Source organism: Vollenhovia emeryi, unplaced genomic scaffold (genome assembly GCF_000949405.1).
Source record: "Vollenhovia emeryi isolate VEMERY1.0 unplaced genomic scaffold, V.emery_V1.0 DF939132.1, whole genome shotgun sequence".
Taxonomy (NCBI): domain Eukaryota; kingdom Metazoa; phylum Arthropoda; class Insecta; order Hymenoptera; family Formicidae; genus Vollenhovia; species Vollenhovia emeryi.
In genome coordinates, this window is record NW_011967234.1 from 2,298,692 (window position 1) to 2,316,546 (window position 17,855).

The following is a 17,855-nucleotide window of genomic DNA, read 5'->3' on the forward strand; positions in this document are numbered from 1 at the left end:
TAATCGATCGTCTTGACGCAAGCGATGGATCGATATCACGGTGCGATAACACACACAAAGTAACACTGGACGAGAAGCTCGTGAAAACGAGGAAGAGCGAGCAGAACGAAAAGAAGAAGAAAAACAATCATTACGCTTCAGTGTCGATCGAAGGATTTCGATTGTTAAGTATAAGTCGTCGATATTTTGCCGTAATTAACTAAGCCGGATACTGGCTTGGCCGAACAATATTGGCCGAGATTGGATCTCCTTAGGTCTCTTAAGAAGCACCGATATTATGCCGATATTACGGTTGACTTGGATGGACGTTGACTTGGGGTTTCCTACAAGTCATTTAAACAATCGTTATACTTTGAGAACCGCCAGCTTTCACGACAGGAAACTGTCAATGTAAGGTAACATCCGTTGTGCAACTTACACGAGACGCTTATTTTGAGAGCGATACAATACAATTTGAAAATGTGACATGACAGCCGTTACATGCAACCGGCATGAGCTACTTGTTTCGAGGACGATGCGGATTTTTGGACGTGGCGAATTTAAGGGCGGCACAAAAAATTTCTTGCGCGAGTTCTAAAACTCGATTTGTGTGAGTCGCCTTCTCAAGATGAAGAGATTTATAAAATGTGATCGGAATTTTGCTAAATCCGAAAAATATAAAAGCAAAGGATTGTCAATGTAATTTGCCAAGTTTAAAATCTATTTTTGTAATCATAAGCAAAGCCTACTGGAGCATTGGTTTTTTTGCTGCCGATGGTTTGGTTAAAAACATTTCGGGGCCAATAATTATGATATCGACAAAATGAAAATACTCTGTGCGAATAATAATTAACGCGATAACACAGTATCGCTTCACGTTTGACGGTGCGATTGCATTAACAATGAAAATGATTGCTTTATCGGTGAGCCATTACAAAACGAAATTTGAACGTGACCGGCGCAAAATTAGCAATAATCTTTTTTTAATGAAGATACACATGATGTAACTCGCGAGAGACAATTGTAAACTTTTATCTTTCGAGTACTTTCGGCCTTAACAATTACCCGTGTTCTTATGTTACCTTTCCGTGTCCTAATATTATTGAATTCTCTTTTTATGCAAACACTATTAATGAAAGATTAAAATTATCTTAAATAAACAATAAAATGCTGCGTGTAATTCTTGAATAATGTTCTTAAATAATAAGCGTATATGTTTCTTGATTAAATCACATAGAATAGTTTCAGTCAAGTAAGGTTTTCTTGTTTTATAACGCAATACTCGTATAATCTCATTTCAAGATTCAGGCTGTGTGAACTACAGCCTGAAACTCATCGATGTATAGATGGGAATAAAGATTATGCTAATGTGAATCGTAGTAAAATTGAGGTCCAGGCATTAATGAATAAGACTGCATTCGAGACGACCATAAATATAATAGTAGACTCTGACCAAGCCTTGGGTGCACTCAGTGCGCACTGGCGCAAGCTGCCGAATATCGCTATTAGTCACGAAATGCCGGTAAAAGGGTTACGTTCTTCGCTCTAACGAGACTTTGGAGTATTCGCGGCGCTGACAATCAGCGAGAGCCTCTGAGAAGCGTTCATCGCGGACACTTTACGTCCCGCGCGAAGGCCCCTCCGCGATATTCGACAGCTGGACGAAGAAAAGAAAGAAACCGGGGCCCGCGTTCGGGACGCGGAACGCACGCGAGGAATCGTTACGTAAGCCTAAATTCGACGGCCATTTTGCTAACGTCGCGCGTTATAGCGGCGCGCCCGCTCGCAGATAAGGCTCTCCTCTATTCCGCCATGGCTTCGCCTCGCGGTACACACACCGGTCCTCCCTCGCCGTCATTGCCCGTGTTATTTCGAATGTCGCCGCGTTTGCGAAACGTCGAGCCGCGTCCACGTGCGCGGGGTCCGGCGACGCACCGAGAGCGCACGCGCGATGCTTTTCACGTCGATTCACTCGCGTTTCCATCAGCAAATTCGCTACCCACCTAAATAAATTCCACAACGCCCTTCGGGCTTCGTTTTTCACGCTCGATTATCGTTTTCCTAAACAGGCCACTTCTGGAACAGTTTAACGCGAATAATCCCACCGTTTCACTTCCACTTTGCCGTTTGCTACAGGTACATATCGCTGGTGAAAAGGAGAAAAAAAATTTCATTTCGCTTTTTTATTAACGGGAATTTCTCGGGCTTTTCCTGCGCTTTGCAACTGATGTGATATGTTCGCGTCTCGATTTTTATAACGGCGGCAGTGCAAGTTTCTTAAACGACAGAACGGCGGAAGTCATAACAGGCCGATAGAGAAGCATAATTCATAGCATATTGACGTGTGATACAATAAAATTTTAAGACCACCGTTTTGCATAATACTTGGATAAATCGCACAATTTAAAGCCTGTGTCCACGATGCTAAAGCTTGGTCCAAGTTCTAGTTCCGAAAAATGTGTAGCCAATCAACTTGCAGCTTTTATGGAATAGCTCATTTCTCGAAACTAGAACTTGGACTAAGCTCTAGCATCGTGGACGCAGGCCTTTGTAGACCTAAAGCTTATTCTACAATGGACGCAAAACGCAAGAAATCGGCCAATGACAGTCGATCATTCTTCTTATGTTTGACTGCGATCGGTTGATGTTTCGTGTTGCGGCTCAGCGTCTTGCGTCCATTGTGCAACAGAGTAAATTTAAAGGCCGAATCGAACTAGCAATCGCTAACTCGGATTGGATTGTGATTGGCAGCTAAACGATTGTCCTCTAGCCAATGAGAGTCGCTTAACTCGCTGGCTGCTTCGCTCTCATTGGCTAGAAGACAATCGCCAATCCCAATTCAATCCGCGTCGACAATTGCTAGTCCGGTTCTGTCTTAAGGCGCAGCTATACCGCTGTTCCTCCGTAGGCGAAATTAAAATCGGAAGAAGAGTCTCATTCGCGTAAAAGTTGGCGCCCGAGGAAAATACGGTATCGCGCGAAGATAAGACTGGCAAAGTCTCTCGCGAAGCGCAGCAAGGAACTCGGCGCTCCCGGGGAGCGGGATTCCGCTCGCGCGAGCGGGAGGGGCGCGATTGTTAAAGGTCTAGATTACGTTCTCTCCGAAGAGAGAGAAAGAGAGAGAGAGAGAAAGATGGGCGCGAGAGTTACGCCGAGCGTTCGCGCCGATTGAGAAGCCTTTACGCAATAGAAATTCTTCGGCCGGCGTCTCAAGTGCGGCGGAAAGTTTCAAAGCGTCGACGGCGGTGGCGGAACAATAAAGAATAATTGTACACAGAACGCGCGGGTGGAGAAGAGAAAGAACGCGGCGGCCGCGCGGCCGCGCTCGCGCGCGCACGAAAAGAGAGAAGGATTTTGAAAGTATCCGCGTAAGCGGAGTTTTCAAGTCGCCACAATGGCGCAACCTGTTGCACGTCGGGCTTAGAAACTAAAGGTTCGAGCTTAAACGGTAACAGACGTACCCCCGCGGTTTTTCTCTTTTCCACTGCGCCGGGCAACCGTACGCCGTTTTGTCGCCACGCTGTTTGTGCAAAGTGCGAAAAATCTACCACACACGAGCGCGCGCGCGAGCGCGCGCACACACACGCGGCGCGCGCGTGCGTCCTATTTTTTTGTTTTCGCGTTTTAGAAACGCGGCGCGAGTTAAGTGCCGCGCCGGCTCGTTGCATTACGGAAAACGATATAATCCCCACCGATGCAATGCGCCGGGCTCGCGCGGCATTAACGCGGCGGTTACATTCCAGCCTGGCCGCGCGACGCGGGTGCGCTATTGTATGTTTTTTTTTTGTTTCGTTTTCCACAGTGCATCTCGGCATTCCATTGCCGGAATTAAATATTGACTAGTATCGCAGCCGAATTTATGTGACAAAGCGTAACAGAATTCGCCGCCGCCGCCGCCGCCGCCGCCGCCGCCATCGGACGCCCGCCCGCGGCAAATTGACCGTGTTAATTTTTCACGTGCATTTTCGCGGCCGCGCCGCGTATTATTCCATGAAATTTCACGGCGCGCAAATAATCCGGAAAGGGCGCCCGCTGCTCCTCGCGCGGCCCGCGGCCCGCGGCCCGGCCCGACCCGGGGTTCTGTTGTCGCGAAACATTAATACGAAAAAGCTCCATTACGCGCGCCGGTAACGACTCGATTATTATTATTTCAAAACGCGGCGATATCGATTACACGCCGCAACACTCGCGAATTAATGCGCGCGACGAGAGCGCGTCGCGCGCCTAATGCCGTTACTCCTATCGACGCGCCGGAACTTAACGACGTTCTAAATGTCTTTTTAAAAGTCTGTTATTATTTCGTATTACGGTGTTTAGCGCCTGCTGCTGGCTGCCTGTTAACGACGGCAATTATATTCCCGGGACTTCTCGCTCGGTTGTGTTTTTTTTTCCTTTTGCGCTTTGCGGAGACTCTCGCTTTCGATATATCGCGTCGACGCAGCTTCTGATAATGTCGCGCGTTCATTACAGGGCGTATTGAAATATTAACATTACGAGACGTTAAATGATCGCGTGTAGAACTGCCCGGCTATTACCGCAGTTACACGTATGTAAGATATTTCTGCGCGACGAAGGAAAACCTGGACCTGGGAGCCTGAAGATTTCGAACAAAAAAAAAGATTACGTCATCTTACCGCGAGAGAAATTGACGTAAACAGCTTACGTTCTCGCGGCGAGGCGTCGTCGAGGACTCGCGCGCGGAGGGAGACAAAAGTTGCGAGGAGCGAACGACTCGGGACGTGCAGCTCCACGATAGTATAACTGGTATGTTCACTCTCTGTCGGTTCTTTGATCTTTGCGGTCCCGGTCACGTGGCATTCCGCCATGTCTTTGGTCCAAATCCAGCGGCGTATGTGCGTGTGTACGTACTGCAGTTGTGTCAAAGCTGCACTACCACACGTACAATTTTTCTCTCACCGGTCTGCCCAGAACAATGTCGGATGCGCAGAAGGGCTCGACGCAAAACGAAACAAATGACGGAGTGGACTACTAGTTATACTACGGTATTATATCATGGTTCCACGGTGACATCGGCGCGCGCTATTGAAAAGGTTTAACGTAACGTTTAATAACGGCGACGAAACAACGCAGCAAATCGACTTTTCCGTCCCTCTCGCGCCGCTAATTCACCATATCCCGTAACTTCATTTACGATGATCCTTTTTTCACCGGCATCGCGCCGTTTTCACGATAACTGGCGCCCGCATGCGCCCGCGTCACAGCAAACCTCATCGAGGTCCATTACGTCCGCGGGCTAGCGGCCATTTTTTTTCATTCCGAGCCGTTCCGGTTTTTCGTCCCGATTACCGGCGCCGGCCTCTCCATCGCTTTTTTCGAAATCGGCAAAATGTATCGCTCATAAAGTTCATTAACGCGCCGCTCGGGAAATTCTGTTGGCTTTTTTGCACCGCCGGCGCCGCCCGCGCCCGAATCAATCCGCGCGCTCGCCGGCGGATGAGATTTACTCATCTCCTCGTAAACGCTAATTTGAATTAATTTTACTTTCTCTTCGTAATTTACTATCTGTAGATTTGCGTAGAAAACTATCGCGACGTAGAGAGGACTCGCTGCGGCGATAACGAAGAAATAACGCCGCTTTACGCAAATTCGAGCGTTTTGGATTCTAAATTTTTATTCTAGTACGCGCGCGATGGCAATACTTTTTTTCAGCCTCGGTTAATGCCTAAGTACACGTCGCCGCTGCACGCAAAGTTCTAAATCGAGGTCACACCGAATTTTCTATTTTAACCTACTGAATGCGGCAAATTTCAGCTTTCTAAAGCGGAAAGCCGCCGCGGCGGACGATCTTCGCCACGAAACTGCGAGTCTCAAAATTAATCTCGGTGACTTTGGGGATTTCTAAATGACCTCACCGTGAACACGTGCACCGGGGTGCTACACGTGTTGAATATATCGTCTCTTGGCGCGAAACAATTCCCAAACTCGCTGTTTCCACAAGCATATCCAGCTTAACCATCGTTAAGTCGAATAAAATTTTTAAATAAAAATACTTCCAAGCATAGAGAAAGAGAGAGAGAGAGAGAGAGATGTTAAAAGGCTAGCAAATTAATAACATTCGTATGGCTCAAATGTGATAGACACAAATTTGAAGGAATAAAGGACCAAGAGCCGTGACAGGGTGTTAGTGTCTAAATATTTCATTCTAAACTTATTGCGAAAAAAAATATCACCTCAGCCATGATTAAGGGACAAGTTATATTGCACTTTCGATGCATTAGAAAACATTTTCCTCTCTAAAATGACTTGTTTTAAATTCGCCTTGTAGGGTAAGGTTACAGTCGCATTTGCGAATCGCATTCGGTGTCTACTATTTATAGAGACTACAACGCGGTCAGGGCAAGGTTTTCAATTGCGACGCGAGCTTTTGCTCGCCCGGAGATTTAAGGATGCTGCGCACGGACGCGCGGCAAGCCGCATCGGCCAGCGGTAACGCACGCCGAGAATTTCGCATCGACTCATTATCATACGAGTATAGAGCCGCGGCAGGATGACAGCGGATCATATGAATAATCGTCGCCCGCGCGCAGCATAAAACGGCGTTTCGAAAATCACGCAGATGCCACACCGACTCGTATCCGCGTCTTGCTGCCCGGCCTCGCCATTTTGCTGATACCTGACCTGCGTCATTTTCAAAATAAGCGTCCCATATAAATCCGCCGCTGCTCGACAGGTATAATAATCGCCGGGATCGTTTCGCTGTGTCATCATCGCGCAACACGATGTCATTTTCGATCCTTTGTACCGTCGGCGATTTTCGCACGCGACGATTATCATTCACCTTCGGGCGTAATTGTCCTCTTTCGCGACTGCATTTCAATCGCTATACATGTGCACAAAAATTTCTAAATAAAAAAAACGCGCGTAATTCGCTGCAATCGAAAATAGGGGGGGGGGCCTTTCCGCGACGCATCAAAAGCGACTTGTAAAAATGCCCTCGGCGTGCGTGAAATTTTCGAAAACTACCGGAAGCAGAGTTTACCGATAGTTTGCATTTGAACCGATTCGCGATTGAAAATGCCTGTCGATAAAACGTGCCCGAACTTTATAAAATGCACTTCCGTCCCGTGTCCGATTAAAAGTGTCATCGCGTCGGAAAACGGAGAAACAGAAATGCTACCTTTCACGCGTATTCTGCGTACTCCAAAAAGGCCAGACTTATTAGAAATATTCAACTATGAATTAACGTGCGGATTGCAACTGCTGCTCTCGTGCTTAAAGAAGGAAAAGTCGTTTCTTTAAGATGAAACCTAGAGTGCGTTGTATCCTGCAAACGTTTCATGACTAACATACAGTGACTTGTCAAGAAAATTATTCATCGAAAACTCCCTTGGGGCGCGATTTAAAAAAATCATTTTAACCCGCGCAGACAAACGAACGTGGACGAATGCAGATCAGCACGTGTCTCGCGCGGGAGAAATGCGGAATATTGCAATAAACGTTTAACGTGCGGTCTGCACGTACACACGCGTTATCGCTTCAACACTTTTGAGGCAGGCTTTCAAATTCTTGCATAATATTGGCCTGTCAGGCGTTACGCGGCGGATGATCGCCGTAGGAGAGGGTTCAAAGTCGAGGGAGGAGCCGAGATAGGCGAGAATTCAGCGTGTGGGACGACGCGAATTTTTTCACGTCGCGACTCGACGGTACGTGACGATGGGCGAAAATCGCGCCCGATTTCGGGAGATCGGGCCGCGCCGAGTCCCTTTCGCCTTGACATTTCGCGGCGAGGGAGAACGAGAGGCGCGATCAATTTCAGACCGCGAGAATAGATGTGGTAACCGCGCGGGGCCGAGGCGCGATTCGAAAACGTCGAAGGTAATCGGGCTTTTTCCCGATCGCGCGCCGAGATAATCGCGCGAGAATTGCGCTACGTCGGGCTGATTACGTTTTAACACCGCCTCGATCGTTATCTGTGCGTTATAAAGCATCGTGAGAGGCGCGGGCGACGCCTACCGCGATAGTCTTGAAAATTTTCTTACGGCAACGGAATCGCGCGTGGATTTTCGTGAGAACAAAGCCCCGGCGACACCCGAGATAACTAAACGACCGGTGGCTTTCCACATTCCGTATTCTACGACGGAAGCGCTTGCGAAATAGAAAAAGAGATACGCGGGACTATACTAAAAACTTCTATCCAATTGCGAAAGACTTTTCAACGTCCTCTACGCTGCGACAGACGCAGCGAGTCGCGAGCCGCAAGAAATCGACCGATCACAGCCAAAGATAAGAAGAATAATTAACTGTCATTAACTGATTTCTTGCGGCTTGCGACTTGCCGCGTCTAGAGACCCTCTAATCAGAGTCTGGCCAACAGAGCTGCCCGCCATGTTTAGTCAAGTCCAACGAGAGCGAGAGCAGCACGAATATCTCACTCTCTCTTTAAGCCAACTACTCCGGGAAGAACAAGACAGTTAGCAACCCATTTTGGGGCCCACACTTAGTAATCGAATTAGTTCGATTGTTCGTAATTCTACTCTGGGAAAAATTTTTACCGTTTTTCTTTGCAGTTAAGCAACTTAACATTTCGGTTAGTGCCTCTTAAGTGAAAATGTTCTTTGCGTTGCTGAATATCGACAGAACTAATTGAGAGATTTGATTAGTATTACTTAAAAATCCTGAATATAGATAGAATAGCTAATTGCGAGTTTTAGTTACGCGGGATAAAATTCGTAAAAGATTACGAACAATCCAAATAATTCGATTGCTAATTGCAGGCCCCAAAATGGGTTGCTGTCTTTTTTCTCCCCAGAGTAGCCACTGTGATACCGGGCCTAAGGTTCAAAGCGACACAACTAATTGCAAGACCGAGCAAAGGAGTCGCGGGAGAACGGCACTGTGGATCAATTTTCAATCAATTAGAAATTCGCGGATGAGAGAAACGGCGATAATTTCCGCGCGCAGCCCGCGCGAAAAGGGAGAGGATCGCCGTCCGCATTCGTGATAATTCCTCGGGCCGCAGGCACGCGCGGCCCGCGAACGAAAATGGCGATTGGTCCGCCGCGGCGACTGTTTGCCGATATCGCACGGATCCGCGCGTGTTGTCGCAATTTAAGCCGATACGCGGCCGATCTTTCGCCGGGCGCATAGATTAATTTCGCTAAATTATTACGTCAATAAACGTTCGTGCTTAACGCGCCGTTAAACGTCCGACCGAGGCACTTCCGAGGTAACGATACGCGATTTATCGCCACGGCCGAGAAAATTCGCGAGGCCACGCGCGCACGCGCGGCCGTGAGTCACTCCGATGAGTCGAACTTCCCGCGGATAATGACAAAGAGATCGGCGACGAGACGCGGCCTAAACTTTGCGCCGGACTTTGGGAGGCAGCGACTCGGACGAGTGCTCGCTCGTTTGAAAAATCGACATGACGTCACGTACGTGAGAAGCAATTGTTTTGCGCCTCTTTGTCGATAAATCATGACGCACACGTGTCACTTCTGCGCCGTCTACTGCGCCGTTAATAAAGTCTCTGTCTTACGCTCGTATCTTCTTTTCCCCCGACACGTTGCAGCTCGGCCGTAGTGTCGCCCGAGCGATGTAATTATGTTGTTTCAGCGGACTTTGCCTCGCGGCGCAAACGGCGTATTCGTGAAATCCGATTGATCTGCAATTTTTCCGCGCGCATACAACACCCGACTATTTTCGCTCCTGAAATTATATCGCGGGGCGGAGGAAATTAAGCGAGTGATCCCCCGTGACGTATGTATATAGACAATCGTTGGAATTATATCATAATTCGTGATAAATGATAACAATACATAACTCGTGATACGAGTTACAATTGCGCGAGTCCGCGATTCTGACATGTGCCGCGCTTCCGCCGAGCAAACCGGAAACGCGGCGGCGGCGGCGGCGGCGGCGCCGGCGATCAGGAATCGGGAACGCCGTGCCGCGTGCGCGCGCGCGCCGAGGTTCTCGCTTGAAAAATATTGGGTTCGATCGAGAAAACAAAAAGGAGCGTCAGGCGAGGCTAGTTTACGCCAGTTTACACGCATTTCCATTGAATTAGCCTCGCACACAGCCTGTGCGTTCTTTTTGCGAGACATGCGCGTTCTAATTACCCCGCGAACCAAGCGCTAAGCATCGCTCGACTGGGCATAGTGTAATTGGTTCGTAGAACGTAAACATCCAGGAATCTGTTTACTCGATAGATCGCGCCTCTGTTATCGGAAGAAAATTGCATTCTGAGGAGCACGCCAGCTGCGTTCCCGCCCTTCCGGCGAGCCTGAAACGTCCTTTGCCGTACCCGCGAGGCGTACGAAAATTGCACACATCGGCTCTCGCAACGCGCCAATTTAAAAGTTGTTTGACGTCGAAAGAAAGAGCGAGAGAGACAGAGAGAGCGCGCCGGCTCTCGAGTCGCAAACAGAAATGCATAAAATTTACGAAGAGAAATGACTATTGCACTCGCGAGCCGGGACAATCGCGGGCTGACATTTGAGACGAGTGACGAGAAGATCGAGAGCGGAAAGTGTCAAACCCAAATCGGGAGGGAATTAAAATCGCTCCGGAGACGGAGAGAGGCGGCGGCCGCGCGTAACATCGTCCCTGGGATCCTCGCGGATCATCCCGCCCCGACCGCGTTCGGATATGTCGGGAAATATCAAAGAGCGCTGGTCGAAATTTATTGGCAGAATTTTCGAGCGGACACCGGGCGCGCCGCGCCGCGCCGCGCCGCGCCGCAGCCCCCGACGTGGGAAACGAAAGAATTTCGATTTGCGCCACGGCTGCACGCGCGTTCGAATCTCGGGCGTTTTCAGCGCTCGGACGTCCGCGCGCACGTCGGTAACGTCGGAGACAACGAGGTTCCGGTCTCTCCGACTTGTCGGAGCGACAGGTTTCCGTGCACGGAACACGTGACGACCGGCTCCGCTCGATAAAACTGACAGACGCGCGCGACGCGTCGCATATAGCCCCGCCATCCTTCGACGCCCGTTCAAGCCGTACAATTTTTACTCGATCGCGGATCAGCTATCTGTCGATTTTGTCACACGCTTCTCCCCCGGAATGTTATCGCACGATAGATATTGTTAGTAACGCCAGATCGCGCGAGCGGCCGGCGATTCTCGCACCGGCGAAGTCCTGCGCGCGGACTTTTTCGAATAATTCGAAACGCGCCGATACGCTTTTAATATTATTTAATGTCACCTGGCGATTTGGAGGAAGCAGCGCACGACCCGCCGGCCTCGACTGTTATTCTGGCGGTACGTTTTATTTCTCGCGTCGAATTTTCTTCGATCCCGCCGCACTTTGAGTAATCGTACGCCCGTCTGAAGCGCGCGACAAATAAAATCAGAAATGTTTGATGTTTCCATTCCTCAAAGCGTAAATCATTACGGATTCGCATTGATTTTAAGGGGGAACGCGCGCCCCGCCACCGGAGCAACGTGTGTTTTTCAACTCGCCGGCACAAAAGAACCTTGGTAAACGTTATCCGACACAATGGCGCGATTGGAATCGATCTGGATCAAATTCGCTCGCGTGAAACAACTCGCGGATTAATAATTACAACGGTGCTTTTCTATCCGGGCGAAATTATGATTCGATATTACGCGGACGCGGCGCGTACCGCGGCGGAAATTTTAGCTGTCCTGTTTACAACGCGGTCGCCGAGAAATTAGTTGCGTGCGCGCCGCACGAAAAAGATGCGGCGGCGATTATTCCGGCGAAGAGAAAGAAAGAGAGAGAGAGAGAGAGAGAGAGAGAGAAAGAGAGAGAGAGAGAGAGAAACAATATTTCGCGCTTCTCTCCGTAGGATAACGCGGCTCACTTCCGCGAGAATCACTCGTTTAACCACTGCTTCGCACAACTTTATCGCGATCGCTATGAGAGCACACGCCGTCGTAATTAATATTTCAACGACTGAAAGAATTAAGTGGAAACGTAGGAATGCGTGTCGATAATGTTGATTACGACGTTGCAATATATTAAATTAATGTAACGCGATATAAACGGAACAGATTTCACGGCCGTGCGACAGTCCGTTCGTTTTGTCGGCCTGCGTTTCGGCTCAAATCTGCCCGTTCTACTCGCGTTCCGATCACGATCGCGAGTCGTTGTCACAATTTTCGTGTATCTGTCCCTGCGAGTCGCCCTGCGAATCCTCGTGCGTTTCTTCGCTCTTTCCCTTTCTAATCGGCCTCCCTTTCCTTCGCTCAATTTCGAGCTTCCTTTACCCGTGATCGCGCAACCCCGGCGAGCAACTGCGAGAAACGGACCGACCCGTTCTATTATGCAAGGTAGACCGATGGCTCGAATGAAGATGTGCAAAAAGTTTTGTCAACTGTTAAAATTTCACAACTAAACGGAAACCGCTCGTTGCGCTCCGAAATCGCTTAGATAACATTAAAATGGAAGTAGGGGAGAAAAAAATTGAAAAAATGGCCCAGACTCCGCAATTGGAATCATCGAGGCTGAAAGAGCGTATCCAGGAAAATAATTGTCTCGACCGCTTCGACCGGCTAATTTCCCAGAAACGCATCGGCCGACATCGCCCCCACATCGGCAATGAGAAAACTCGAGTGACATCGAGAGACAGAAACGGCGTGCGAAATAACTCGCCTGTGGCGGTCGTAACGGGGTCAATTCGCCGCTAGGGAGAGAAAGAGAGAGAAAGAGCGAGAGCGAGAAAGAGAGAGAGAGAGAGAGGGGGGGGGAGAGAGGGAGAGAGAGAGAAAGAGAGAAGTCGTTGCAGGGTAGATGATCGTAGACAAAACAGCGATAACAAAAATGACGGCGGAGGCGTCTCGGAGCAATTGCCGTGCCGACTCCGAATCTCTCCCTGTCCGACGACGACGCGTCTATTTGACGCGATCCAATGCGCTCGCAACGAGGATACGCTCGCGCTCGCGAGCGTTACTATCTTTTCGGCCATTTTGGTGTCTAAGAGAAGCGACGGTAGTGCGGCCTCGTGCGGGGGGCACCGTCGCGATAGGCCCCTCTTGTAACACTTCTCTCGTCTCCTCTCTATTTCTCTATCCATCTCTCTCTCTCTCTATCGCTTCCTCTCCTCGCGCACCTAGAGGCACACACGATGACACGTGCACATTCTCCTTCGACGCACACGCGCGAGCGCGAACGCGAAGGCGCGCTCGCGCGCGCGCGCGCGCGCGTACCGGAGGACACTCCTTCTCACTCGCACACGATCTACATACATGCACATGCACCTCTCTTTCGCTCTTCCACCGGTATACTCCGTCACTCCGTATATCTCTAATTGCCGCTCGCGCTCGTAGGAAATGGTCGGATTTCGGAGCTCCGTTAACAAACGCGCTTCCTCTCCTCTCTCGCTCTCACCCTCTCTCTTTCCTCTCCCTTTCTTTCCTCTGCTCCGATCTCGCGAATAAAACGACGACTACTCACTCTCGCGGCAGGAAGAATCGCCGAGCTTCTTCCTCCTCCTCCTCCTCTTCTTCTTTTTCTTCACGCGTGTACCTCTTCTTCAGAGCTTCTCATGGCGGCTCGCCGACACGTCGAGCAGCCGGTCCCCGCGATCGGCGCGCTTCCCCGACGACATCCCTTCGACGTCTCGCGAGAATCGCAGGTCCAAGGTCTTCTTCCTACTCCCGCGTGCCGCCGCGACTCTTCTCCCTCTTGTCGACTGGTGTGACACTCGCGGGGAAAAAAAAACGGAGCACGACGGGCGGCCGCGAAACGAGGAGCCACGTCGCACGGGATGACACGCGGGCGCGCGGGCGCACCGATCGACGGATGCACCGATGCACCCCCGTCCACCCCCCTCTCTCTATCTCTCTTTCTCGCTCTCGGGAAGGAGCCTGTTGCTCCGGTTCCGTTCCCGGCTGCGACGTGTCTACGCGGTTCTCGCGGATCGCCGGCGGTTCTCCCTCCGTCTCGCGTACCCCTCGCGATCGCGATCTTTCCTCTCGCACGCCGACTCGACACCCAGTCGTGGCGCGGCTTCCTCCTTGTCGCTGACGGCCCGGTGCGATGCGACGGACGAGGCGGCCGATGGATGCTCGACGACCAACTCGCGGATCGAGGATCTATCTCGTTACGATCGGCGATCGTAATCCGAATCGAATCCGGCGCGCGTGCACAACAACAACAACAACAATAACAACAACGACGGCGGCGGCGGCGGCGACAACGACTCGCGTCTCGATCGGCGGGGTGGGATCTCTCTTTTTTTTTTATTCACTCGTCGACGGCCTCTCGTCAACCCTTCGCGATCTCCGTGTCTCTCCCTGTCTCTCTCGCTCCGTCCACCGGTTCCTCCTTCCGATTTCTTTCCTTCTTTCCTTCCTTCCCGTCTCTCCCTCTTTCTTTCACTCCCTGCACTCTGTCCACCCCTCGCGTCGCTCTCCCCCTGCTCCCGCGTACTCGCGCGTCAAACACGGGCGAGAGGGAGACGAGACGAGACGAGACGAGACGAGACGGCGGACACACGCACACGCACTCCACTCGCCCAGGGCCTCGACGTTTGATCCGGCTCCGGATATGCGACGTTAAGTCGAGCTGCGTTGGGTCGCGCTGCGCTCCCGTAACTGCATCCGCGTCGCACGGCACGGCTTGCGCGCTGGGAGCGCCGCCATCCGACCACCCCACCATCATCTACGGTATCCACCACCACCACCCGCCACTACCACCACCACCGCCGCCACCACCACCAGCACCACCACCTCCACCGCCACCACCACCAGCATCGCCGCCACCACCACCATCACCGTCGTCGTCGTCGCCGCCGCCGGCACCACTACTATCACTACTATACTACTACTACCGTTGACGATGCAACTAGGCGCACCACTACCAGCCGCCATCGCACGCTACCAACACCATGGCCTTCCTCTACGCTCGCCGTCGCGTCACACCATCGCGACCGGTTACCATCACCGTCGCGTCCGGACGTCGTCGTCGGCGTCGCTCGCGACGTCGACGACGACGACAACGGCGGTGGAGTGCACGCAAGTGCCGCCAATGTATCGCCGTTCTCCAAGGTGCACGCGTGCACGCGCTCGCTCGCGCGCGCGTGTGTGCGCGCGACGCACACGTGCGCGTCTCCGCCGGTCGCCGGGTGCCACCGAAACTCCACGCCGCGCTGTGTAGACCCCGTTCCCGACGTCGTCGACGTCGTCGCGGGCATCGCCGCTGGTCCAATTGCACATTTCACGCGCGCGCGCCCGATTCTGCCTCCTTCCTCTTCCTCCGTACCTGCGACAGTGTACACTGGGTACAGAGCGCCGCAAAAGTTCCGACCGCCTTCGCGGTTCCGTCCGACGTTTCGAAAAATACGCGGGGAGGATCAAGGCCGCTCTCGTTTCGGGCCTTTCTAGAGCGCCCGGTCTCGTAAGACGTGTAAGAGATGAGGATAATCAAACCCGGCAAGGTGAGCACCTGCGGCGACCTTAAGCCTTGCGTCCAAGTTCTGGTTCCGAGAAACGTGCAGCCGCTCAGCCTGCGTCTTTTACGGAAAAGCTGCAAGTTCATTGGCTGGCTGCACATTTCTCGGAACTGGAACATGGACACACTTTTCGAACACGAGGCTTTAGAACAGATATTTTTTTTAAGCAACATATAGAAAACGGCCAATGCGGGTCTAAGGCAAGATGTATAGGTAGCCTGTACTTGTAATTTATTAAAGTGTGAATTCGTATACCGTTTCCTCCCACCTTTGTCGTGCGCGCCGGTTTCTTTTCGGACATGACGCACTTTTCTTACGGGTGGAGTTATTATCGTCAACAAATTTACATGCTCAAATCGACAAACGATTTGTAATTATATTTTAAGTGCTACGTTTAGCATTTTTAGATGCTGCATTCAGCAATACCCCCGCCCCCTTCCCCGTATTGCAAATTATTCTTATTGCGAAAAATATTACCACCGCCAGGATCAGACATCTCGTAATTTCTCGTCCTTACCAATCGTGCGAGATACGAGAGACGCACCCGGTGGATGCGTCGAAGGAGAACGCGGTTCGATTAGCGCTTGGCCTCAAACGCGGAGTTCCAGCCTGACGTTTACGTCCCGTCGACGAAACGAAAAGCCAGGGGTGGAAACCAACGGAGGAATTCCACGCGAGATTGGCAGGCCGATCGAGCGCGGCGAGAGACCGGCGCGCGGCGGCTCGTCCAAGCGCTTTCGGTCTCCTCGCCGGCTTTTCAGCTCCGCGGCGGATCGCGAGCGGAACGGTGCCACTTTCTTGGCGCGGGCACGATCGTTTTTCCCTCCCTCCCCGCGTCGCCCCGTGTGCGCCACGGCGACGCGTGTCGGGGTAGGAAAATGGAACGCGCATACTGACGAGGTTAAATCGCCCATTACGATTAACATTGATATTCGAGATACGAGGCGACGCCTTAACTGCGAGAGCTGGCGGCAACTTGGCTCGCATACGTCGTAAAGTACCCCGGGGTAACGCGAGCAGTCCGCTTCTGACGTGTGACTTATCATAGTTAATCGCGAGAGCGGTTCGCGCGTGCCTCCTCGGCGAGACGTCGAGATTTGAGCGCCGTTGCGAATCTCAGAGGTTGCCCCGGCATTATCGAGCCAAATTGGGGATGCCGCCGATTCGCAACGCTTCGGCGCTTTTCTCACGTTGCTCCGGCGAACAGTACCGTTGCTACGCCAATCTAAAACGATTCGCACAACCCAGAGCAGTCTGGTGATCCTTTTTTCTCAACGTCAGTGTTTTCTTGACCACACCCGAGTCGAAATTTTGGTACTATTTTGACACTTTTAAGGATAATTTACACCTACTTAGCTGATCTATACACCTAGATAGACCAGCAACAACCTACTTTGACATTGTATTTTTTTACTCCTTCCTTGAATCTTTAATTCTAAAAATTCACTTTAGCTCCTACTTTAATGCTAAATTGGTAAAGGTAGAAATGTCCGACACTATCAGTTTTTAAGTAGGAGTACATTTTGTACTTGCAGTTCGACCTCTTTTACTGTCTTAGGTCCCACTATAATATATAATAGAATTAAAGGTTCAACATAGGGCAAAAATTTCGACTCGGGTACCTGGCATTTTTTATGATACAGAAAATTTATTGCGAAAAATATTACCTCAGCCAGGATTTTAACCTGGACCTCCCTACACTCTAGGCGGACGTCTCACCACTTTGTTTTTTTTTTAGTATCGCTGCGTGCGCGCGCGTATCACCCGTAACTTGTCGAAATACTCTCGAAACGTCGTCGCGCCGGGAGCAAAGCGTTTTACAGTTAATTGTAATCTGACCGGCCCGAGGCTCGATTTGCAAGTCCGCCGAAATGCGAAGCAGCTCGCTTCAGCACCTCGGGCATTCCCCGGCGGACGGATACGGCGCTGCGCGATAACAGCGGCGCTTATCAAACGCTCTCGCGAATTCTCTCGCGCGCGATCGCCGCGGCGCTATTTGTCTTTGTTCCGCGCCCGCGCGCTCCGATTTAAAGGCTACATGTTGCGCGCGTTGAGCCGAAGACACATCAACTTCTATCTTTAGAGCGTGCGCTCGGCTCATTTCGCGGGGCTCTCGGCGACACGGACGCGCACACACACGCGCGCATTCGGCTCCCCGGAACCTGTTCCAGTCACATGGCCGCTTTGTCTTACGCTCGTAGATCGGTTTAATGCATTCTTACATGCGAGCCTCTATTGATTGTCCTCCGCCGCGAGCGCTTGCCAACTCTTCTGATGCGCTTGTGCCTTCGAGAACTCATCTTGAATAGAAGTATCTCCTGCGAGAGAGAGAAAGGCGGGGAGGCACTTTGCTCTTTGTTACCGTCTCGCATCTTCCAAATTTCGCGACGCAAAAGAAACGCGCTAGTCTTTCAATAATTATAAATTGCGATATAAGCTGTGTATTAAAAGCTATTGCTAAAAGAAAAGAACAAGTGTTTTCACCTTCAACCGC